General features: G+C 48.8%; 1 protein-coding gene and 1 non-coding gene across 2 annotated transcripts in view; both read left to right on the top strand.

Annotated features, from left to right (window-relative positions):
- The window catches only part of Abtb3 (ankyrin repeat and BTB domain containing 3), a 197753-nt gene that overhangs the window by 55582 nt on the left and 116948 nt on the right, over positions 1 to 25223 (top strand). The gene's annotated exons all lie outside the window — the stretch shown is intronic.
- Positions 1059 to 1160, top strand: LOC125341365. The gene has a single exon (XR_007208960.1). It is a non-coding gene; the product is annotated as a U6 spliceosomal RNA (small nuclear RNA).

Raw genomic sequence — 25223 nt, 5'->3', positions numbered from 1 at the left:
GTGTGTGGGGCCTGCTTGGATGGCTGGTTCCACATTCCCCCATCCTGTGGCCTTATCCCTTCTAGGCCTCCGTTTTCTGGTCTGTACATAGGGAACAATGGACACTGAACATTGGACAGGGGTATAATTTCATCTATGTGCAGAGATCGGGGCAATGCTGGCCCAAGGTACTTTCTGGATGTCTGCTCCAGACTCTGCCTTTTGTGCCCAGTTAGCCCTAGCCATGGTGGGGGGGGGGGGCGGGGATTTGCCTCTCAGGGGTGCAGAAATGGAGGAGGATGGGTGCCGGAAGTCTGGGCTGTGAGCCACGAGAATGCTCTTCTGCCCCTACCCCTGTGTCAAACCTGCCTTTGCTTACAAAATAAGTAAAACTGTCAGCTGGGAAAATGAAGGGCAAGCCAACCAAATATGATAAACTGTCTCTCGCCTAGCATTCATTGTGCTTTCCACAAAAGAAAAAACGGAGGAACAAACTCATGCAGATGCTAAAAATGTATACAGCATTGTGTTGTGCTTGCTTCGGCTGAGATTCTCCAGGCGAGGTAATGTAGCTGCACTGGACATAAAGCAGGGAATGCACAGCGTGGTGATTTGCAAAGTGTGCATCAGGTGCTTTGGCACAAATTCATATCGTGGGTTAGTTTCCTTTTTATTAAAGCCCAGAGCTGCACGGGCTGCGGCTTGGTGTCCTTATCCAGTGCATTTAAGGCAGGTGTTGACAGACCTAATTTGTAAATTTAAAGATTGTCAAGAAATGGTTTAACTACTCAGCATGGTGGTGGAGAGCCCTGTCTTTGTTGGTGACAAGGACTGAGTTTGGGAAAGTGGGGAAAAGCACACACTTAACTGAGCATTTTGTGTCATCTGCGGAGTGCTCTGGGCATGCATTTTATTTTGTGGCACAATTTATTTCTTAGCCAGTCCTGGGCCTTGAACTCTGGGCCTGAGCGCTGTCCCTGTGCTCCTTTTGCTTAACGCTAACTAACTCCACCATTTGAGCCATAATGCCATTTCCGGCTTTTTCTTTGATTAATTGGAGATAAAAGTCTCACGGGTCCTTGCTTTGGCAGCACATATACTAAAATTGGAATGATATGGAGAAGATTAGCAAGGCCTCTTCGCAAATTCCATATTTTTGGAAATAAGTGGTTTATCTTTGTTGTTGTTATTTCCAATGCACCCTATGAAATTATGCCTTTTTTCTTTTGTCTTTCTTCCCCATGGTTTGACCCCTGTTGTCACTGTAACTGACTTGGCTACACTGGGTATCGAATGCACGTTTATTGGAGCTAGGGAAAGGGAACACCAAAATAGAGAGATGAACCAGTGCAACAGCAGTACTTACAGGACAGCATGCTGTAAGCCAATTGTACAACTTGGGGCGGGGAGCTGGGGAAGGGGGAAGATGAGAGAAAAACAAAGGAGGAGGTAATACGTTTGATAAGTAATGTACTCACTGCCTTATGTATGTAACCCCTTTGTACATTACTTTGACAAAAAGTCTCATGGACTTTCCTGCTTGGGCTGGCTTCAAACCATGATCCTCAGATCTCAGCCTCCTGAGTAGCTAGGATTACAGGTGTAAGCCATAGGTGCCTGGCAACAATTTCAATTTTATTTATTTATTTTGCCAGTACTTGTGGTTTGAACTTAGAGCCTTGAGCTTGCTCGATTGGTGCTCTACCACTGAGTCATGCCTCCAGCCTAGCTTTTTGCTGGCTATTTTGGAGATAGAATATCAGACTTTTCTACCTGGGCTGGCTTTGAACCGTTCATTCTCTTCCAGATTTCAGCCTCCTGAATAGCTAGGATGACAGACATGAGCTACCACCAATTTACAGATGAAGATGGTGAGAGCTGGGAACTTAAAGCTTGTCCAAGGTCCTCAGCAACAAAGTGTCAAACCTGGCATTAGAACTGGCACCAACCTCTGTGCCTTGAGCCTACCAACTGTTTTTCTGCCACAGGAAAAGAGAGCGAGCCTTGGAGTTAGGAGGTTTGGAGTTCAAGTTCAGCTGATTATTGTAGACCCTGACTTTTTATTGAGGTATGGTTCAGTGGGTAGTACTGGAAGCTGCCTTGTGCCAGGTCCTAGTCCTGAATTGGGCTTAGGGGCCACCCAGTTCCTGCCCTGGTTATATTTGAGCCCCATGCCACCCCCAAGTACATTGCAAGAAGGGTCATCATGCTCTAAAACACATGGCCAGGAAAAGTGGGGGTTTGGGAAGCATTTGCCAGTAAGGAGCTGGAATGGATGTCTTTTAGAGTAGAAATCAGTTCAGCTATAGCACTCCTCACCCCTGTCCTCTCTCCCCTGTCCTATCTCCCCTCTCCCGCCTCTCCCGTCTCTATAACCTGTATGCTCCAGGTATCTTGAAATGGTTAGGATGTCAAGATGGTGGTCGTGGAGCCATCGCCAAGCATAGGGCCCTTCCAAGAACAGGGCGGGACCTTGGGCAGCTCCACAAGGCGCGTGGCCCACTGAGATCCCAGATTCTGCTGGCAGAACGAGCCACCATCCCAAACCCAGCCACCTGATGACAGCTGTGCGAGAGATCCTGAATAAGAGCCACCCAGGGCACCTCAGGACGGGCACAGGATACGCGTTCATAAATAAATGATTAGAGTTGTCCGTCAATCAAAGCAAGTCAGCGAGGCCAGAGGAGGACACGGGGTGGGTTGTAAGCAGAGGAAATCGTCCAAGTGGCTGGACCAGGTGGCTGGGGCAGGGGGAGCGAGAGGGCAGGAGGAGGAGAGTCAGGGGTCCTGGACTGGGGCCCGATGGGTTTGGAAGAGAAAGGGTCAGGTGGACTTGCATTTTGTCACAGTCACGATGGCTGCTGTGTGTGAGGGACTGGAGTGGGCGCAATGGACCACCAAATAGGCCAGGAAGGGGCAGAACCTTAGTGGTGGTTGCAGGAGGCCTAGGAGGGTGGTGGGGGGAGGCTTGCATAGACTTTGGGGATGTGGTGACAGATTTGAAGGGGAAAGGAAAGGGAACCCTTGAGGGGAAGGGAGCCCACTGCACGATGGAAGGTGCCATTTCCAGCTGATAAGTCAGTTCTTTGTAGCCTGCATGAGCCCTAGTGGTTGCCTCTGTGGAGACAGTAATGGCTGCCTTGTGGGGGTGTTTTATGTAGGAAGATAGCACAATGACCATAGCGCACACCATGCTGTCTGACAGTCCCAAACACCCCTACGGTGATAGAGGGTGCTTAATAAATGTTATTTCTCCATCCTTCTTACCTCAGAGCTTTCCACTGGCATGTGGTAGCATCTCAGTGAGGCTTGTTACCCCTCTGGTCCTCAGTTTCCCCATTCATAAGGAAGCCATGAGCCCCCTGAGCCGCTATGTCTGATTCTGCAGCTATCACCCCCGAGGGCCCATAGAACTAGATAGAATTTGTGCCAGTGGGTTTCTGCTCATCATGACTGACCCACTGTGCCCCCCTAGCATGAGTTTTAACTGGGCTGGTACACAGGTGACCTTGTTTATGATCTGAGTTTCCTCTAGCTAGGCTCAGGCTGGTGGTTCTGCCAACCAATAGCCTGTCATCTTATGGCCCGTGGCTCTGGGAGCCCCAGAGCTATGACTCGCTTTCAGTGGGCTGTATTTGTTCCTGCTTTACAAAGGCCAGGCCGCAGCCCCCCTGACTCATTATGAGAGATGAACAACTTCAATATCATTTGGGCTGTGTGGGTCTTAGTGCGGCCTTCAGTACTTGCAGGGCAGCCGTCTGTGATCCCACTGCTGCCGCCATCAACGAATGTTCACTGAGCACCTGGTAGGCACAAGGCACAGTATCACAGTTGCCTCTCATTGTATTCCTGCAACGGCACCATGTGGGCTCTGTAATCCACTTGGGTAGTTTGCAGATGAGGAAGCTGAGGTTGTGCAGGTCGAGGCCCCACTGTGTGTGTGTGTGTGTGTGTGTGTGTGTGTGAGAGAGAGAGAGAGAGAGAGAGAGAGAGAACTCAGGGCCTGGTCACTATCTCTGAGCTTTTTCACTCAAAACTAGCACTCTACCACCTGAGCCACACCTCCACTTAAGGCTTTTTGGTGGTTCATGGGAGATAAGGGTCTCATGAACCTCCCAGCCCAGGCTGGCTTAAAACCATGATCTTCAGATCTCAGCCTACTGAGTAGCTAGGATTACAGAAGTGAGCCACCGGTGCCCACCCATTCTACTCTTTTAGCAGCGAGAAAGCTGGGGTTCAGGCAAACAATGGTGAGGCACAGATACACGAGGATGCCCCATCACTGACCAGCCAGGCAGATTAAATTAGGCTTGGTCCCTGCCTGGCTTGGAAGCTTGGTTCTACCTCATTAGGGTGGGGACAGCAGCATGGAGTAGTAGCATGGTAGGAAACTGCGAATGAGGGACTTCCCTCTCAGTTGGTTGCTCCCCACTCCCTACCCTGCCCATCTAGTGCCTCCATCACTTCCGTGCCTGACCCTCAAACTCAGGATCATCAATGTTAATAAAGAACCGTGAAAACTCCAGATTTCCACTACCCCCGCCCCACCCCACCCACCCAAGCCCTGGAGCTCCAGATGCAGCCTGCCTGAGGTCGGCTGGAAATGGCACTTCTTTAAAGTCCCTGGTGATTGCAGTATGCAGCAGTTTAGCTCCCTGGAACACCAGCTCTGGTCCGTGGGTGACTGGATAGGGATTGCATACACAGAGTCTTGCAGGCACGTGAGCTGGAGGTAGCTGCACGTTGTCACTTCAGGAGTCATTTCCATTGTGACTACATCCTAGAGTCTCCTGGCAACTGGTGCGTGTGTGCGTGCGTGCATGCGTGCGCATGTGGGGGCCTCTGCCTGTACTGTACTTGTGCCTGTACTGGGGTTTGAACTCAGGACTTCACACTCTCACTTGACTTTTTACGCATGCCTAGCTAGCACTCTTCCACTTGAGCCAGGCCTCCAGTCCAGCTTTTCTGCTGGTTATTTTAGAGATGGAGTCTTGGGGATTTTTCTGTCTGTGCTAACTTTGAACTATGATCCTCTGGTTTTAGCTTCCTGTGTAGTGAGGGTTGCAGACATGAGCCACTGATGCCCAACTGTTCCTGGAAATTTTCCATAGCTTCTGCTGCCAAACAGTGCTCCTGAGTGTGTGTTTGTGTGTCTCTCTGTCTCTCTCTGTCTGTCTGTCTCTCTCTCTCCATCTCTCTCTCTCTCTCTCTCTCTCTCTCTCTCTCTCTCTCTCTCTCTCTCTCTCTCTCTCTCTCGACCCTGGCGTAAAGAGTTTGCAAAGCTCCCAAAAGATTTCAGTGGGTGGCTGTATTACAAGCCTCTGACTGTACTACAAGCTGGCTATTTTGTTTGTTTGACTGATACTGAAGACTGAACTCAGGGCCTTGGCACTTGCTAGGGACATGTTCTATTATGTGAGCCATCCCTCCATCAGCCCTTCTTTTTTCCTTTAGTTTGTTTTCCAGATAAGATGCTTTTGCTTTGGCAGTCAAGTTCAGACTGTGATCCTCCTATCTCTGCCTCCTGAGGAGCCGAGATTGTGCTACCATGCCTAACTAACCTGGCTTTTATTCGTTTTTTAATTGTATAAGTGCTCAGTGCCCTAAATATCAGTTTATACAATGAACCTCTGAAAGGAGAGATAAAGCAGAGTCTTTTCTTAGCCTGCATATCTGGGGCTTGGCTGGGGAAGGGAGGAAGTAGCGCAAGAGTCTTGGTAAGGAGAGATGAGGGTAGGCGATGGGAAATTAGAAGTCATTAGAATTTTGGACTGAAATGAGCGTGAATATTTTTTGTTAGTCTGATTTGGGTACTGGAGATACTTGAGTCATTAGCACTAATCCTCGTGCATTTCAGGCTACACAGTGTCTCCGGATGTGGTAAAAAACAGTGACGTGTGTTGCCTTCGTACAAACATGGTTGATCTGTGGATTGTATGGATTGAGGATGTAGCTCCTGTCATCCTCTGATTAAAAACTCTCGGGAACCCCACCTTTCCACTCCTTGCTTTCTTACAAATCCCCGAGGAATGCGGTCAAAAGCTTTCTATGAAGTACCCTCCCCATCCAAATGCCTTCATTACAAGTGAATTTAGACGGAAATTAAAGACATACTGCCAGCAATAATTGGAGTTGGATTTCCTTCGGAGATTTGAAAAGCGAATGTAACCAGAAGTTCACATTGTTCTCCTGGACTACCACCACCACCCCCCTGGCCAATCCTTGTGGGGGACTCCAGTGTGGAGCCACTGCCCGATCTGGTCCTAGCATTGGCTACGTGGTTCCCAGGGGAATGGACACATGCAGATAAGCCTTCAGGCCACTGGGAAGGCTGGACATGGTCTACCCCTGGCTCCTTTCTGTGGCCACTTTGAGTCACTCAGATCCTTTTTTCTTTTCTTTTTTTCTTTAACAAGGCTGTCTCCTATGAGACAGAATGCCCAGGGCCATTCTGTTTAAAGCCTCACTCCACCCGGCTCTTATTTGCCTATTTCTATTCTCAGTATCACACTTGCCCTCCATGGAACGGCTTCCTTGCTGGCTGATTCAGGGTCTGCTTCCGCCCGTGGGGAGGGGCTCTGTGACTATCAGATGACTGCACAAACTGAGACCTAGAGAGATTGGAACACAGTGTCAGGGCCGAGCTGTCAGTCAATACATGGTGGACCTAAGATATGACTCCCCCTCAAACCACTGTAGCCCCCACGGTTCCTTGCCTCATGCCACCGCTGCCCTCTGTCCTTGAATGGCTGACGAGAGCGGTTTGACAGTTTGGGTCTGAGATCTGTTAGGATGCCAGATGACTGTGGAATCTGAAAGGGTGGAAAAAAAAGAAAAGGAAAAGAAATGACTGGCGTTTTATGCTCTGTTTCACAGCCAGCCAGTAATAGGAGGTTGGGAAAATTCCCAACTGTGAAATAATTCAGGCAGGCCCGGCTTCCCGTTAGAAAAATCTATTGTCAGGAGCCTGAAGTAGGTGAGTGCTCAGCTGGGTGTTACCATGCCAGGACAAGTACTGGGGTCAAAGTGTTTGCAAGACAGGACGAAGGCGTCCAGCTTCCTTTCCACGGTGTGTGTGCAGTTTCAGAGCATACCCTGATGATCTCACCCCTTCCTCCTTGCTCCTGAGTACCTGGCCAGCACTGGATCCACGCTGCAAATCCAGCTAGGTGGTCCTCCCTCTGCCCCCCAAAGCCCACACACCCATTCCACTAGACCTGGGAAAGGAAGACTACACGAGGGAAAGGAGACCGCAGAAAAGAATAGGAACAGAACAGCCAAGGCTCTGTGATCTTTGGAAGAATAAACTGTTTAAATGCGTGGAGGCCTGGTTAGGTATGTGCAGTGAAACCTGTCACCTCCCCCGGTTTCCTCTGTTCTCTTTCCAGGAATAAACCACTCACAGGTGAACTGAAAAGCTCCAGCTTGCCTGACCCAGGCCGTTGTTTCATCTTGTACATGCTCACAGCTGCGCTGGGCAAATCCTGCTGTCCCCAAGAGTCTTTCTGCTCAGCACAGGATTCCTAATGATCAAGGGACAGGCAGAATTAGGAGTGTCAAACACTTGACGGAAAATAAATTAGTCATTGATTTTTGTTCCCCCTTTCAAGATCTCTCTTCCCCATTTGGTCATCAAAGCAACATTGCAGATATTCTGCTACAAGGAGTTTTCTGCCTTCCATCCACCCCTCTGGCTATCCATGCATGCCCGCTTCCGTCCACCCACCAATTCATTCACTCCATCTATCTACCCATCTACCCCATCCATCTACTCCATCCCTCATCTTTCCTTCCTTCTTCCCTTCCATCCATCCACCCACCATCCATCTATCCATCCATCTTTCCTTCCTTTCACCCATCCACCCACTCACCCTTCCACTCCATCCATCTGCCCACTCACCTATACATCCAATCATCCATCCATCTATCCATCCATCCATCCAAGCATGGATCTGTTCATTTAGCCTTTGGAGTGAAACAGAACCATCTCTGCCACCAACTGGCCTGGGGATCTTTCATAGTGTCACAGAGCTACAGTCACAAAACACTACAAGCTGGGCAGTTTTAACAGGAGGTAGGGCTTGGAATATGGCATAGTGGCAAGAGAGCTTGCCTCGTATACATGGAAGCCCTGGGTTCGATTCCCTAGCACCACATATATAGAAAATGACCAGAAGTGGCACTGTGGCTCAAGTCGCAGAGTGCTAGCCTTGAACAAAAGCAAGCCAGGGACACAGCTCAGGCCCTGAGTTCAAGGCCCAGGACTGGCCAAAAAAAAAAAAAAAAAAAAAAAAAAAAACCAGGAGGTAATCTCTCCCATATGAGGGGTGCCAGTCCCTTCTGAAAGTGCTGTGCTCTCTCTGAAGGCTCTGAGGGAGAAGCCTTGCTTTGGGTAGCTGCAGGTGTTATTTGACTTGTGACTACATTACACTCCTGACTTCTGCCCCTGTCCTCCCTTCTACTATCTCAGTGGCAATACTTGCTCTGGATTTAGTGCAACCTGGGTACTGCATGATTATCTAGCTCAGGTTCTTGTTTAGATCTCCAAGCTCCTTTTTTCCAAATGAAGTTGGATTCATGGTTCATATCTTTTGGGCAGGGGGGTCAGTCATTCAATCCATGGAACAACTCTTTGTGACTTTCAACCTCTGAGCTCCATGGCTTCTGTGGTGAGGGAGAGATGCCTCTCTGTCTCCCACCCCCCCACCCCCACCCCTGCCTGCCTGCGCAGCATTCCGGGGGTCATGCTAATAAGCTTTGTGGTGCTCATAAGTGGTTGGTCCTCCATCAGTGCTACTTCCTCCCCTCCCCCCACCCTAGGTCCTAGGACTTGAACTCAGGGTCTGGGTGCTGTCCTTGAGCTTCTGTGCACCAGGATAGCCAAGCTCCACTTCCAGCTTTTCTTTTGTTTCAATGTAGATAAGAGTCTCACGAACTTTCCTGCCTGGGCTGGCTTCAAAGATCTCAGCCTCCTGATTAGCTAGAATGACAGGTATGAGTGCCTGGCTATTGTGCTACTTCTTCATGAGTGTTCTTTATGTGCAGAGACCCCAAGCTGGGCTCACACCACACACGATGGCTGTGTCTCAGCCCTGGTTGGTGTACTACGGCATGACTCCTGTGCACACCCGGGCCTGCCTGTGGGGCCAAAGCCCAGCTGCTCTGACAAACCGGGTTCCCAACAGATGTATGAAATAGTCCACAGCCTCATTAGAAGGGAAATGTTGGGAACTGTTCTGGTAGATTCCTCAGCACATTGCATGCCGCCTTTCTGGGGCTGATGGGGGACAGAGGAAACTGGTGTGCGTGGCGGTGGGAAGTCATTCCACTCCTCCAACGGCCTCTCACCTGGCCTTCCCCACCTAGGGGTTGTCCTCAGTGATGGGGCTCACAAGGACTCTGGTCACCTACTGTCTGATAGTAGGTTGTAGCCACAAACTAGGAAGCCATGACAGAGCTGGCCTGATGGAGAGCCAGCCAGGAAGGGGCTTGATCGGCAGTTCCCTCCTATGACCTTGGTCAAAACTCTCTCCCCTCATCTAAGGCTCGGATGCTTAGTGAGGAGGAGCTGGCTGGGGTTGATTTAGGACAGTACATTTGCAACTTGTTGAATAACAGGGTGGAGCAGCTTTCAGATCTTTCCCAGAATCCCCCTTGGTGGAGAGCCAATGTCCGCGAAGAGCCCCCTGTCCTTGGTCTTGCCCTTCTGGGAGTCCTGCGCCTGAGAGTCCCCACCCAGGAGTGGTTTCAAACATCCAGGTAACAGATGGTGTGATAATTTAACGCAATTAAAAGTAGCAGGTTGCTGGAATTTAATTAAGAAACAAAGGCACTTGGAGAATGCTGGCTCTCGGGGACGGGAGCCGAGGACCGTGAGCAGGGCCACGGGCTGCAGCATAGCAGAGAACCTCATCCACGGCAGAGCACAGACAACAGCGTGTGGAACATGGCCTGCATGGCCCACGAGGGAGGGAGGGAGGGAGGGATGTGTGTTCTGGAACCTTCCCTTTTTGCATTCCATCCCTTCCAGCACTCCCCTGCTTGTGTCCCCATGTAAAATTGATTTGAACCGATGGAACACATAGAATCAAATGGAGACTTTTTTTTTTTTAATGTTGAAAGAGGCTCCACGATCTGGTCTCTCTTATCTCTCCAGATGATTCTAGAATTAGTCTCTGTTTACTTGAAGTACTTCTGTTTCTCCATTATGTGGAATTCATTCCTGTCACAGGGTCTTTGCATGTGGTGTTGAATTCTGGATTGTTCTTCCTGGGATTGTCATTCCCTGATCAACCCATTCTCTTTAATCAGTCTCAGCATTGACAGCCTCTATGCTCTGGCTCCTTATCTATAAAATAATGCTTCTTATTCTTAGGGTGGTTATTAGGGTTCAGTAAGCTAATGCACGTGAAATGCCTGGTCTGGGCATTAGATCACATCAGGCCTGTGTGTGTGTGTGTGTGTGTGTGTGTGTGTGTGTGTGTGTGTGTGTGTGTGTGTAAAACACGTATATGTGTGTGTGTTTTAATCAACTGATGTTTCAGCTCAGACTTGCTCATTTTCACTTGTGCTGAAAGAACAGGAGTTGGAAGACTTCAGGGAACAGTGTCCTTAACAGGGGAACAGTATAGCAGAGGCAAGCCCCCACACTGCAAGCTGGGAAAGGTCAGATGGGTGATGAATGAGGCCTGATGTTTGAGGCCTAAGTCAAGGAGACCTCAATGCCAGGCAGGGAGGGGGCAGCCGTGACAGGCTTCTAGCAGCAGAGTTGTGGTCAGATCTGTGCATTAGGAAGACTAGTGTAGCCTGATCTCCCCATACAAGGAGCCAAACCCAAGGCGAGGGTCCCCATTGTGCCTAAAAATACCCAGTGGGGCTCCAGTGTGCAGACCCAGTGGGATCATTTCAGGGGGTTCCTTCCGATCACGCCTCTTTCCTTCCTAGGCCCTCTGCGCTCTCGCCTCCCTGACCTGCCTGTAGGGTGTCTGGGAGTGTGTTGTCGAGATCCTGACTTAAGTCCTAGTGTGTATCCATGGCTCCATCACTGAGTTCTGGGAGTCCTTGCTGTTGGGTGCCTCTGTGTACCCTGGGAATTAAAAGATACACGGTGTAGCCGGGTGCAGGTGGCTCATGCCTGTGCCTGTCATCCTAGCCACTCAGGAGGCTGAGATGTGAGGACGGTGGTTTGAAGCCAGCTCCAGGCAGGAAAATCTATGAGACTCTTAACTCCAATCAACCACCGAAAGCTGGAAGTAGAGCTGTGGCTCAAGTGGTAGAGGCACAAAAGCTCAGGGACAAGAGCCCAGGCCTAGAATTCAAGCCCTAGGGCCTGTGTGCACACACGCACGTGCACACGCACACCCGCACAGTGTATGTATTGGCTTTAAGAATAATAAAGGCTGCTCTTCCACCTCATTCCTGCTTCCTTCTATTCCTGCCCTCCCCTTCTTCTGCCCCTAAAGGCAGGTCAGTATTCTCCAGGGAGTGGCCCCGATCTGTGCTGTTTCGATTACATGGCTTTGGTTACAAATGTTTCTGGTCTCTTCTGCCAACTTTCTAAGATGATGCAAAAAAAAAGACAGAGTTTCAGAATCTTTGTCTAAAGGGAATTCGGCTGCAGGATTATTGTCTAAGGCTTATTCTGAGCTTCTCCTCCTCCCCCCCCACCCCGCTTTTTTTTTTCATGTACATCTTTCAGTATGCTGAATCTACTGAGAAAAATTTACCTACAGGAGAAGGGGTGAGAGAGAATAGGCAAGAAGCACAGCCCTCTGGGGAAGCATTTTAATTAGACTCATCTGCGGGTTGATTCCCCCCCCCCCTTTCTGTTTAAACCTTACATCTTGGTAGGTCTAGAGAAATTTGCCAGGGCCTTTAAATTGCTTGGAGTAAAATTTAAAGAGAGGTCTGTAGCCAAGTGAGGAGGAGAGAAAGATAATCCTTTCAACATCTGAAGCCCAGAGACTCTACTGGGACCCTCTGTAGTGGATAGGAAGGCAGAGTGCTGACCACATAATGCATTAGTGCCGGAAGGAAGTGACCCCTCAGAGCCTCTTTAATGAAGAGAAAAAGAATCCTCTTAGACTTCCTTAGAATTTAAGGCCAAGAGGACAAATCCACAGAGCTCTTCTACAAAGAGAAAATGTAACAAGTACTGAACTTCCCTGGGGAAGTGGGGGTGGGGGAAAGGGAAGACCATGGGTAGATTTATAGGCCTAGCCTCAAAGTCAATATGTAAAAATGAAGTCCAGCTACTTGATGGAAGCAAGGAAGTGGTCCCTGGGGGACAACCCCCCCCCCACAGCCTGAAGGCCTTATCGAGTCTTCCCACTGTGCTGATGGGAAGTGATGGAGGCGAGAGGCTGCCTGCCCCATAGTCCACTACACACCCTGGCTCTTGGCAGACGTGTGTCTGGTGCACCTGCAGTGTGCCAGGCACTGTTCTGGGCATTAGGCCACAGCAATAAACAAGACTGATTATTTTTACAAGAATGGTCAAGGAAGGGCCTGGAGGAGGTGACATCTGAGCAGAGAGGGAGCCAGGAAAATACTGGAGAAAAAGAGCAGTGGGCCCAGGAAAGGGCAGATGCAAAAGCTGACGCACAAACCAGGCATTGGTGGCTCACACCTGTAATCCTAGCTCTCGGGAGGCTGAGTTCTAAAGATCATGGTTGTAAGCCAGACCCAGCAGGAAAGTCCAGGAGACTCTTAACACCAGTGAACCACCACAAAGCCAGAAGTGGAGCTATGGCTCAAGTGACAGAGCACTAAGCTTGAACAAACACATACATACGTACATACGCACGTATATACATACTCAGACAGAATGTGTGGGCCCTGATTTCAAGCCTCAAGACTAGCACACACACCAAAAAATAGTTGGAACATAGTATGTGATAGAAGTGACTGAGAGCTAGTCAAAACAGCCGGCATAGTCAGAGTCCAGGGAGTGAGGAGCGGTGATAGGAGATGGGACTCCACCCATAGGGGCCCCATGGGACTCCACAGACACCCAGCTAGGAGAAGACCTTAGGTTGTATCAAGAGTAAGATGGTTCAGCACAGAAGAAGAGCATCATTTAATTATAAGGCTCTTTCAGCCTGCCTGCTGAGCAGAGAACAGGGTGCTGGGATGTAAGAAAGGAACGGCAGTGTAGACTTTTCCCAGAGGTTTAGGTGAGTGATACTGGTGGCTTAGACCTTGATGCTAGCAATGGATAATGAAGTCATATGTTCTGAATATATTTTGAAGGTAGATGGCGCCGATTTGGGAATGAATTGCATAAGGAGGTAACTTTTCACACCTCCTCTGGGAAGAGTGCTGTGTTAAGATTCTTTTTGCGCGTAAAAGTAGAAATTGAACTCACATGGACTCTCATGACAGATCAGCCACATGTGGGTTTCAGACAGAGCTGGTTCCAGGAGGGTAAATGATAGGTTCAGGACTTCAGCACACTCTCTTTTCATCCCTGAGCTTGGCTTTCTATCTTGTATGTAGCCCTAAACTGCTCCCAGCTTACACGAACATTCTACATAACGATTAGTATAGGAAGAGAATATTTATTTCAACCACACTCATTTCAACAAAACTGATGATTCATCCACCTCAGCCACTCACCCTTCCTTTCTTCCCAGCTTATCCCTTGTCCAATCAGTCAGCCCCCAAAACAGTAGAATACATGTGCCCAAAATCTTGAGGCAGGGGTGGTGACAAGGGAGAAATTCCCCAGCTCCTCAAGTTGTACATCCTTAGAAATGGCTATTGTAGGCAAAATAATAATAACAACAACAGCAAATTAATTTATACCACCCACCCATAATAAGAAATTTGTTTAAATATGTCTTCACTTACTATGATGGTGAGAGCTATAATGTACTCAATGATACTTCTCAAAGTGTTTGCCCCTACATTATCCAGCTACAGAACATGATAGTTCCATACCAAGAAAAAAAAAAAAAGAGCAGTGGTGGTCATGCGGTCTCCAGTCACCTGGTGAGCCAGGAGAAATCAGAAAGTGTCATCTCTCTCCCATTCAGAGGAGATGGGCTTCGACCTGCAGCTGTTGGATAGAGACTGGAGACTCATAAAAGCCAGGTGGATGGGGCAGGATGGGAGTGGGGACACGCAGAAACTGTGAGGACATGAACCTCCGATGCCTAATCACCTCAGACAATAGGCTTTCTGGTTTTGTGTTGTGTTGTTTTTTTTTAAAGGATAGTTACTTCCCATCGAATTATTCAAGCAAACATTCGGTGACAATCTGATACCTCTCTAAGGGCACTTCCTGCATCCTGGGCTGTTCTGACTTGAGCATGCCTGCCGGACTCATTTATAGACACATCCTGAGAAGAGACTGGTTTACTTTCATTAAAATAGCAGCTCCTCCTTTCTCTCTGCAGCTGTAAATGACACCTATCACCTCCCCCAGAGTTGTTTGCTTTGGGTTGGTTTTCTCTTGCCTGGATTTTGCTTGCCTCTAGGGCTGATTTATTTTTGCTAGTTAAGAAGTTTCCCACCTCCCCTTCCCCCCCTCCCCCCAAAGCCTGGGGTTTGTCTCTGCAATTGTTAGCATGCATCTTCTTCCCCAGATGGTACCATGAGCTAGGTCATGTGATGTGGGAGGGATCAGCAGCTGCCCTTACCTTGAGATGCCAGAGCAGGCTCCCATGTGTTGTTAAAAACCAACAAGCCATATACATAGCTAGACTCGGCACCCCAGGGCCGTCTCCCTGGTTACCTCCTCTGCAGCAACCATCGACCCCGGGGTCTCACTCAAGTTCAGCCATGTCTTCCCTGTGCATCTCAGAATTTTAAGTGTTTACGTGGAGAACAAACTCATCCTGCCTGTCTCTCTCTTCCTGCACCCCCCTCCCCCTGCACTTGACCATGAAAATGGCAGTAGCGTCACTACTCCGAGGTTCACCCAGGCCTGTGTTTCTTCTCCTGTGGCGGTGCTGAGCGGATTGAGAGGCAGGAGTATCCGTGAAAGAATGGAAGAGGCAGTGGAGCTTCACGGAGATTTCCTAAGCTTTGCATATCTGCCAAGGTTGAGGTCATGACAGGAATGGGAATCACAGGAATCAGGTATAAGTAAATGAAGCAAGGGGCCAGGCATGGTATGGCATTTCTTTCATCCCAGATACTTAGCAGGCAGAAGTAGGAAGAATCATAGTCCAAGGGTAATCTGGGCCAAAGTTCAAGGCCCTGTCTCAAAAGAAAGCTTTGAAAACAAAAAGGGGGGGCGGGGCTGGAGGCATGGGTCAAATGGCAGATCATCTGCTTAGCAAGCTCCAGGCCCTGAGTTCAAACCAATACTACCAAAATAAATTAGTTGTTTCATTAATCATAAAAAAAAGGAGACAAGGCTCATAAGCCTCAATCACAGAATCCTCTTCTGACCCAAACCTAGGGGCCACCTCACTGCCACTGAAGGGATCCACCTGAATTATATAGACCCCTGAAACTTAACTTCCTCCTCAGAATGCCTTTCCTCCAGATCTGGCTCACTTCCTGTCCAAGGTGGGCCAGTCTGTCTACTGTAGCCTGGCCAGTCACCTCCCTGGGTCCCTCAGCCTCTGCCTGGAACCTGCTCAGGCCCTCCTCCAACCACCTAGCTGGCTTCCCACTTCACTGACCCATACCACACCCAGAGAATCTGAATCACCTCCTCTAGCCCCCATTATCTGGGTAGAGCCTGAGTCTTACCCCCCCCCGCCCCGCCCCCACCATGCCTGCCTTACACCCATGTTTTATCCATGGTAGGTCTGGCCCTCCCCAACTCACCTCCTCTGTTATGCAGCCAGCCTTTGAAAAGAATAAAGCAGTGATTCCCACTACCTCACACACACCTGTAACCCTAGCTATTCAGAAGGCTAACACCTGAGGATCACCTTTTGAAGCCAAGTCTGTGAAACTCTTAGCTCCAGTTAGCTACCAAAAAGCCAGAAGTGGAGCTGTGTGGTAGAGTGCTAGCCATAAGCAAAAGACACTGAGGGACAGGGTCCAAGCCTTGAGTTCAAGCCCTCGGACTCTGTGCACGCACGTGTGCGCACACATACACACACAGATGTTAAGTGAAAGAAGCCAGAGACAAGAGGTCATCTGTCTTGTGGTTCCATTTATAACTTTCCAGGGAGAAGATTAGGGCTCGATGGAGCCTTGGAATAGGGAAGAATGGAGGGTAACTACCTCGTGGAGCTGATGGAAATGTTTTGGAGCTAGAAAAGATGTGGCGTATGTTTGTATAAAATTGTGCATGAGTGAAATGCTCTAGGTTTGTTCATTTTACAAGGGTTAATTTTAGCCAGGCCTTGCTGGCTAACATCTATAATTCTAGCCACTTGAGCTCTGGGGCTGGGAACATGGCCTAGTGGCAAGCGTGCTTGCCTCGTATACACAAAGCCCTGGGTTCGATGTTCCCAGGACCTCCTTTCACACTCCTCCTGTCCGTGTCTGTGTTCCCCACGGCCCGTGCCCTCCTAGAGAGCCATGCTGTATCTACACCAGGCCCCAGGGGCTCAGGTGGTATTGATCCCCACCCCCAGTCTCCCTGGGTAGCTATAAGCTTTCAAGTCCTCTGAAATAGGGAGGTGACTTCCACCATCACAGCTTTCTGAGGCGCCTGGAGTTCCACCTTCTGGGCTTCTTGCTGCAGCCCCAGATCCCATTTGCATTCTAGCTGGGCCCCGCCTGCCTCCTCCCTCCCTCCTCTGCCTGAGAGGGATTCACGGAGCTCTGGCCTACTTGCATAAATGCTGGCATCTCCTTTTTGGCTCCTATCTCTGGGGTGTTTCTTTTTTATTTACTCTCCTCTCCCCCTTCTGTGCCATCAGCATTTCACTGTGCCAGGTTCCCCCCTTCTTGAAGCAGTTTAGAATGATTAAGGACGAATAGTGGCCTGCTGGCCTGATTGTGTCTAGGAGAGGGATTGGGGGTGGGTGGGGGGAGGGAGCCCCAAGCCTGCAGCAGGAGCTGTGAGCTTGCTGCAATTCAAGGCAGGGCCTGTGAGCAGCTCTCTCTGGCTTCCTTAGTAGCACACACAGCCTGGGAGTCTCATGGTAGACTGGCTACAGCCAAGGGCCAGCTGTGGCCAGCTCCCTGATCACCACAGCAGGCTCCATGCCTAAGCTAAGGCTGGGGGACACAGCTGGTATCCTCCAGTTCACCCAGCCCTCACTGCTTTTCCCTCCTTCCCAGAGTCCCCTGCAGTGCCTCCTCCCCGCACCAGGGTCTCCAGCACACATTGACAAGGTTGGGCTTGCCGATTGGCTCACTAAGACACATTAGCTTTGCCACTTCAGGACTGTACAGAAAGGCAGCCATTGTAAAGGGGAAAAGTCAGTCCTGCCCTGGGTCCGGGGAGAAGAAATCTAGAAACTCAGCCTCGCCTTCTCCCTCCTTCTCCCTTCATGCAAAGTAGAAACCTGGCTACATCTCTCTATCTCTCCTTCCCTCTTCTCCCTGCCCTGCCAAGTCCTAGAGGTTCTATTGTCTCTCATCCATCTCCTACCCTATACCTACTACTGCCCCGTCACTGGGGACCTGGCAGAAGCCCCATACTTTTCTGCTGTTTTCCTCCATCTTCACCAATTTTCTTCACTGCCCTCTTGGCTCTTTAGTTTGTTTTCTTGTTGCTGCTCTGACAAGTGATTACAAACAAGAGTCTTAAACAACACATGTGTTCATACAGTCATAGAGACAGGAAGTCCAGAGGCAGCAGGCCTGACCCCTTCTGGAGGATCCAGCCGAGAGTCTGTTCCTCATTTCTTCTCAAGGCTGTCAACTTGACTTGGCTTGTGGCTGCATCAATCCATTTCCACTTACATGGATCTCTGGCCCCCTCCCCCTTGCCCTTGCATTAAGAAATATATTACAAGGACACTTGAGGTTGCTCTGGGCCTCCCCAGGTGGTCCAGCACATTTCTCCTACTTTGAGCTCCTGCATTCTCTTTTGCCATGTAAGGGTAACACAGGTTCCAGAGATTGAGAAAGTGGACATCTTTGGGCTGCCCTTATTTAAACTACCACGTCCATCTTCCAAAATATTCATCCCTTCTGTCTTTGGAAGTCTGTGCTGCATCTCAGTGGTTTGCATATGGATCAAATGAATACTGACAGCCAAATTCAGTGAGTGCTCTCCATCCTGCATCTGTTAAGAGTGGCGGGGTGGTGTCATCCGTGTGAAGGCCCTGGATGCCAACTGTAGAATACTCTAAGAGACATTTTAAGACCTGGCTGTTTGGAGGCCAGTTCTTTGCACCCAAATTGAAATCCTCCGGAGCAGCCTTAACCACTTGTCGTCTTTGTCTGCATCTGGTCTGTTCTTGTGTCCTGGACCCAGACAGTTGAACCACTCATCACCGCCTCAGGCCTCGGCACTTCAGCCCTTACTTGTCCTGACCCTCTCTCTACTGGGATGCCACCTTGCCCTCTCTCCCCTGCCACCCAACACCAAGTGCTCATTCTCTGACTGTTGTAGTGGCTCACCCCTTGCCTGACACAAGCATTCGGGAGGCACTTACTTAAAAGATGGAAGCAATAACAAACAAAAGAATGGAGTAAGGAAGATTTGCTCACCTAGTGAAATCCTGAATTGACTTCTAGATGTTGATGTGGTCAGCATGCAGGTATTTCATTGTTCAAAATCAAGGCAGTCATCCTCCTTCCCAGGATGCCCTTGGCCTTCTCGGAGTCCTGCTATAGACAGTTAGCATGCACCTGTCTGTCTCTGCCCTGGGTATTTTCTAGCGGCTGGCTCACAGGTAGCCTGACCCAGACAGGCTGGACATGTTGGGAGCTTTTCCCAGGAGAAGCCCTGAATCAATGAATGATGAGAGATAGCAGATAGATACATACCTGGCATCCTCATGTCCTTGGTGGGCCAGTTTTGGAGTGTGTTCCCCACTTTCTCAGTGAATCCCTAAGAAGAGTGAGTCCCAGTGATGATAGAAGTGACTGTCTCGCTGCAGCCCACTTAGATCGGCTTCCTTCCTTTCCTCCCTCATTCTCCCCACTCCTCCCTCTCTGTGCTTCCTAGGGTTGTCTCCCTCCCAAATCAGCAATTCACACCCAGATCTGTGCCTCAGGGTCTGCTTTTGGAGAAATCCAAAAGAAAATATTGCATACTGTGAAAAGGTAAAATCCAATCCAAATAGTGGAGTCTTAACATTTATTGAGCGCTTGCTAGGTGCCAGGCAACATTCATCACACTGTTTAATCCTTAAAGCATCTCTGAGAGGTGGCCCTGTGAGAATTCTCATTATCCACAAGAAATAGAGTACAGGAGGGGTGAGGTTGGTTGCATAGCACAGAGCCGCCATGTTGTTTCACCAAGCTGCGGGCCTGAGCATCTGGTACAGAATGGGAAACGAGGGAGGAAAGATCATCTTTAAATTAGGAGGATTTGTTATATGAGGTAAGATGGAGTAGGGTGTGGTTATTCCTCTGGAGCAAAGCACAGGAAGTACGAGTCCTCTTTTCCCACTGGTTGGCAGGTGTGTCCATTCTTTTGCTTATCTTTGCTTCTCGGTTGAATCAGTTCTGCCCCAACCTGGACAGAGTTCATGAAAGGGGATGGCTTGGGCCAGCTTCTCAGCTGAGCTTTGACTATATTTTTCCTGAATTTTGCATAGCATTAGCCTATCCTTCCTCCAGGCACTACTACTGTCAACCTGGACAACTGGTCGACCACACATCTCAGCCCATGCCAGTTTTTAGAGTTTGATTTTCTGGCTTGTTCTGTGCTCTTCATTAGGATGTGTGGAAGCAGAGTGCACATCTGTCCCCTTCTGCTCACCTGAGCCAAACAGTCCCTTACTCTGGGGTCTAGGTTCTCAGCTCACCTGTCATGTTTGGAAGCTCAGCTTCATAGAAACTACTGACGTTTGTACTGTTCCTTTTTCATTTGGTATAGTATATCATGACCACTTTCTTGGAATAAGTATGATTCACATAAAATATAATTTTAAAGAATGGTTTTGTATTCCTCCCATCTCACAGAGAAATCATATTTACCCAGTTCCCTTTTGTTCATCATTTAGGTTGTTTCTGGTTTTATACTTTTATAAATAGCATGAATTTGAGCATCCTTCAATGTAATATTGATTGTGTATCACCGAGTTTTGTGTGTGTGAGCTTTTTTGCTCAAGGCTGGTGCTCTACCACTTGAGCCACACCTCTAATTTCAGCGTTTTGCTAGTGACTTGGAGATAAAAGTCGCATGGACTTTTCTGCCCCAGGATGGCTTTTGACTCTTAGTCTTCAGATCTCAGCCACCTGGGTAGCTAGAATTATAGGTCTGAAACACTAATGTCTAGGAAGACATCTTATTTTTAACAGGACCTGTGCTTGAACTCAGGGCCTCACATTCACAGGCTCATAGTCTACCAGTTGAGCCATGCTTCTATCCCTGATTTTTTCTTGTGTATGCTTTTAGTGGAAGTATTACCAATGTTCTATTAAATGTGATGATACCCATAATCAAGAGATACTTCCCATCACATTAAAAAAATGTTCTATCCTTAGCACACTGCTAAGCACATTGTGAAATACGCCTTTTCTCAGATATTGAGGTAATCATATTATTTCCTTTGGTCAATCAACACAATGGAGGTGTACTATTAATCTTCTATGCCAGGCATGGTGATACATGCCTATAATCCCAGCACTTGGCATGCTGAAACTGCAAGATTGTCAGTTCAAGACCAGTCTGGGCTACACAGTGAGATGCATTTTCAAGACATAAACAAACAATTTTTTTTCCTAGTGTTGAATCACATTTTATTATTACAATGAACTCTTCTTGGCCGAGGCTTACTATAATTTTGAAACATGCCATCACTGCAGGAAGCTTTAGAGCTGGTTTAACTTCATGAAGTAATGGGAAATTTTCCAGGCTCTTCATTCTCAGCAATATGTGGGCCGGAAGTGCTTGTGTGCCGCGCCCCCCCTCCCCCCATCCCTAGGAGATGAGTCAGACTCTGTATAACCTGGATGAGTGGAGGTGAAGCTGTCAGCCCCAGGTGGGGGCTCTGAATCTGTGTGAGGAAAATGACTCATTCCATTCCATTTCTCTTCTTACTCAATGCTAGCCCATGCGTGTGCAGCAGAGCACAAAGAAAAGGCTCCCCCGTTGCATAGGCAGGCTTGGTGTAGTCACCTCTGCTTTCTGAAGAGTTCTGACATATAGCAGGTACTAAAAAAGAAAAAGCACATAAGGCATTCTGTACAGCTAAACATCAGTTCCAGCTCCACCTGCTCCCCCAATACTGATGTAGCTGGGTGGTGATGAGAACACTGAACTCTAGAGAGCAAAGTTCATCCCAAGGTGTAACACTCAAAGAACAATAATGTGTGCTCTAAAACACTATGTTTTATTAGTCTAGCCAAGTATAGTGGTTCAGCTTGTAATCCTAGATACTTGGGAGGCAGAGATAGGCAGATCGTTGGTCAGGGCCACACCTGGCAAAAAGTTCTTGATGCTCCCTCTCAACAAATGGCTGGACATAGTAGTACATGCCTGTTACCCCAGATATGAGGGAAGCAGATGGCTTGGCATGGTAGTGCAAGCCTACCATCCCCAGAGATGTAAAGATGCACTAATCCAAAGATTTCATCCCAGGCACAAAGCTCTGAAAATAACCAATGTGAAAGGGGCTGAATGTCAAGCACCAGTGTCCAGTACATAAAGTCTTAGCTACTCAGGAGCCTGAGATCTGAGGATTGTGGTGTGAGGCCAGCCCAGGCAGAAAGGACCAAAAGACTATCTCCAGTTAACTAGCAAAATGCCTAACTGGAGGTGTGACTCAAGTAGTAGAGTGCTCAAGTCATGAGCAGAAAAAGCCAAGCAAGAACAAGGGGCCTTGAGTTCAAGCCCAACCAGGGTCAGTGAGTTAGGAGGCATGGTTCAAGTACTAGAGCACCTGCCTAGCAAGCTCTAGACCTTGAGTTCAATCATCAGTACCACCAAAAGAAAAACATACTGGTCCTCGGTGCCCCAGCCCCTCAGCTGTATGGGAGGAACAGGTGTCCCTCCTTTGCCATGGGAAGAGCCCAATATTCTTTCACTCTTCATTGAGGACCTAATGGGTGTTTAAAACTGGTTCCTGGTGTGTGATAAGTAGCAAATATGTGCCCTGATTCATCTGGAAAATACTTCTGGGAATATAGCACTTAGCTGCGTGGCCAGGACAGAGCCGGTGTTCAACAGAGATGTAGAAGGATGGATGGTACGCCTCAGATCCCTTATCAGAAAGTTGCCCAAATGCCAATTTCTGGGCTCCATCCAGATTTTTCTATTGGAATCTGTCCATGGGAGACCCAATTACATGCATAGATTATAGGCTCCTCCCAGAAGTGCTCACGCATGCTTCAATTTGAAACCTCCATGCCCTGGGTGGCTGTTCTTAATGAGATGATGTTGTGAAAAACCGCCTTGTTCACCACCCACTCATTAACCAGCTCACCTCTTTGCCTGCCTCTTCTTCAGTGGCAGAGCTGGGTTAACATATTTAAGACAAGAAGAACAAGAGAGAGGGAGTAATGGGGTGGGGGGATATCTTTAATGGATTTCTCCAAATCATAACCGTGAGTTATAATTAGACATTGTAATTACCCACACAGCTGTTAGGGAAATCATGAAGCATGACGTAGGTAGCCTAGCAAGGCTTTGCCTCTAGAAGCTTGACAGACAAAATGGCCCACAATAGACAGAACAAGGGAAGGAGGGGAGAGGCCTCCATGGAAGGGAAAGTGGCTTTGTTTCATGTCTACTCTGTGCTCCTCGGAGTATGTTCTGCATGCCTAAGCCCTTCTAACAAGACAAGTGGAGGTAGGCCTTTGCTGTAGGCTGGGGTGTCCCCGGAACAAAGATGCAGTGTGTATGGGTGGTAACTGTATAGGAGGGGATGAGAATCGAAAAAAGGATGACCACCAATGAAGAACATTGGGGTGCCGGGCACTGTGGCTCATGCCTTTTATCCTAACTACTCAGGAGGCTGAGCTCTAAGGATTGCAGTTCAAAGCCAGCCCAGGAAGAAAAGTCCATGAGACTCTTACCTCTAGTTAACCACCAGAAAACTGGAAGTGTTGCTGCAGCTCAAAGTGATAGAGCGCTAGCCTTGAGCAGAAAAGGTTCAGGGACAGCTCCCAGGTCCTGAGTCCGAGCCCCACAACCACCATCACCAACAACAAAAAGAACACCTTTGCATGCCTGTTGGACTCATCCAGTTCATTTGTGCTGCTGTAGCAAAGAACCAGAGGCTGGGCAAAAAACAGGAATGCACTGCCCTGGTTTCCAGCAGGAGTTGAGAGGGCATGGTATTCTCAGGGCATGGTTCTGGTGAGGGCCTTCCTCTAGGCTGCAGACTGCTGACTTCCTGGTTTAGCCTCACAAGGTGGAAAGAAGACTAGAGAGCTCTTGGGGTCTTTTAATCAGAGCACTAGACCCATTCATGAGCATCTGTTTTCATGATTGCATACCTTCTCAAGTGTTTGCATACCTTCTCAAGTGTTTAAACCCAGTTTCCAAATGTCATCATGGTGGGAGTGAGGATTTGGGGGATATAGACATTTAGTCCATAATTCCACTATTTCACAGGGGGGCACATGCCCCATCTGTGGGTCAAGGCACCCGGGGTATTTACATGCCATCATTTGTAGAAGGCTATTTCAAATTTGCTGCACAAAGTGAGTTCCCGTGACACAGGAAGCAATACAGGTGGTAGCTGGGCACTGGTGGCTCATGCTTGTAGTCCTAGCTTCTCAAGAGGATGAGATCTGAGAATTGCATTTGGAAGCCAGCCCCGGCAGACAAATCTGAGACACTCTTAACCTCCTAACTACCAGAAACCTGGAAATGGAGGTATGACTCCAGTGGTAGAGTGATAACCCTGCACAGTAAAGCTAAGGAATAGTGCCCAGGCCCTAAGTTCAAGCCACAGTACCAACACAAAAACGAGAGTTAGGTGGTGGCAGTAGGAGTCAGCTAGTGTACCAAAGGGGCAAGGTCAAGGGCATATGGGTAAGATACTCAGGGTCTGCATCAGGCTTCCCATGAGCCCCTGGGGGAGGCCCTTGGTCTTGTTCATCTCTGTGTCCAAAGTGCCTGCCATATATTCAGATGCTCCACACAAGTAGTTAATGCAAATCTGGGAGACATATCCTGACTGTAATGCAATGTCGGAGATGGAGCTTATTTCTCTGTCACTGTAATTCCCCAATATGGAGTGGGACAGCCTACTAGCTCTGCTTATTAGCACACACTGAAGCACATAATAGGTGTTTTCTAACCCGGCTTGAATGAGGAGAGGGGATGAGCAGGCATTGGGGGCTCATGCCTTTGTAATCCTAGCTACTCGGGGGTTGGGGGCGGGGTGAGATCTGAGGGGATTGTGGTTCAAAGCCAACCCAACTAGGAAAGTCTGTGAGACTCCTTACTTTTAATTTAGCAGTGAAAAAGCTGGAAGTAGAGCTGTGGTTCAAGTGGTAGAGCAGAGCGCCAGCCTTAGGTGGAAAAAGTGGAGGTACACTACCCAGGCTCTGTGTTCAAGCTCTAGTACAGGTATAAGAGGGAGAAAGGAACTGTCTGGTCACAGCCAGCTCTGGCCATCATACAGACGGTCAATGCGTGTTGCTGCTTTGAGATATCCTAGCCCCATTTGAACATGTAAAGAAAGCTGTGGATGTTTTCTCCTCTCTAAAGCTCCCAAGTGCCACGTCCATTTTGCATATGATTCCAGGGGTAGAAAAGTGGCCCTTGAAACTTCTAAGGGTCTGAGGACACTTGGGGAGCAAGCTGGAGCTGTGGAGGTGCTGGGCTCTTTGGTCTAGTCATGTGCATCCATTTCCTGTAACTCCTGTAACATTGCCACCAATGGAATGCCTGGACATCAAACATTTCTTCTCTCCCTGCCTGCAGGCCACAAGTTCGAAAGTGAAGGTGTTGGCAGGAGAGCACTCATTCTGGAGCTTGCAGGGGCAAACTTGCTATTTGCCTCTCCCAGCTTCTGGAGCCATTCAAAATTCTTTCCTTCATTTCTGCCTCTGGTTTCAAAGTGCCCCTCTTTGCCTGTCTCCAATCTCCCTCTGCTTTTCCTCTTGCAAAGCCACGTGCCATTGGACACGGAGCCACGAGAGTGATGCGGTCCTTCATTCCTGGATTCCTCACTTAACACATGGCACCTGGCAAAGGCTCCCGCCCCACAGTAAAATGACACCATGGGGTCTGAGCGTGAACATGAGTTAGG

This window comes from Perognathus longimembris, chromosome 1 (assembly GCF_023159225.1).
Source record: "Perognathus longimembris pacificus isolate PPM17 chromosome 1, ASM2315922v1, whole genome shotgun sequence".
NCBI classification, from domain to species: domain Eukaryota; kingdom Metazoa; phylum Chordata; class Mammalia; order Rodentia; family Heteromyidae; genus Perognathus; species Perognathus longimembris.
The sequence above is the reverse complement of the archived record's forward strand: the minus strand, read 5'-3'. Positions and strand labels throughout refer to the sequence as shown.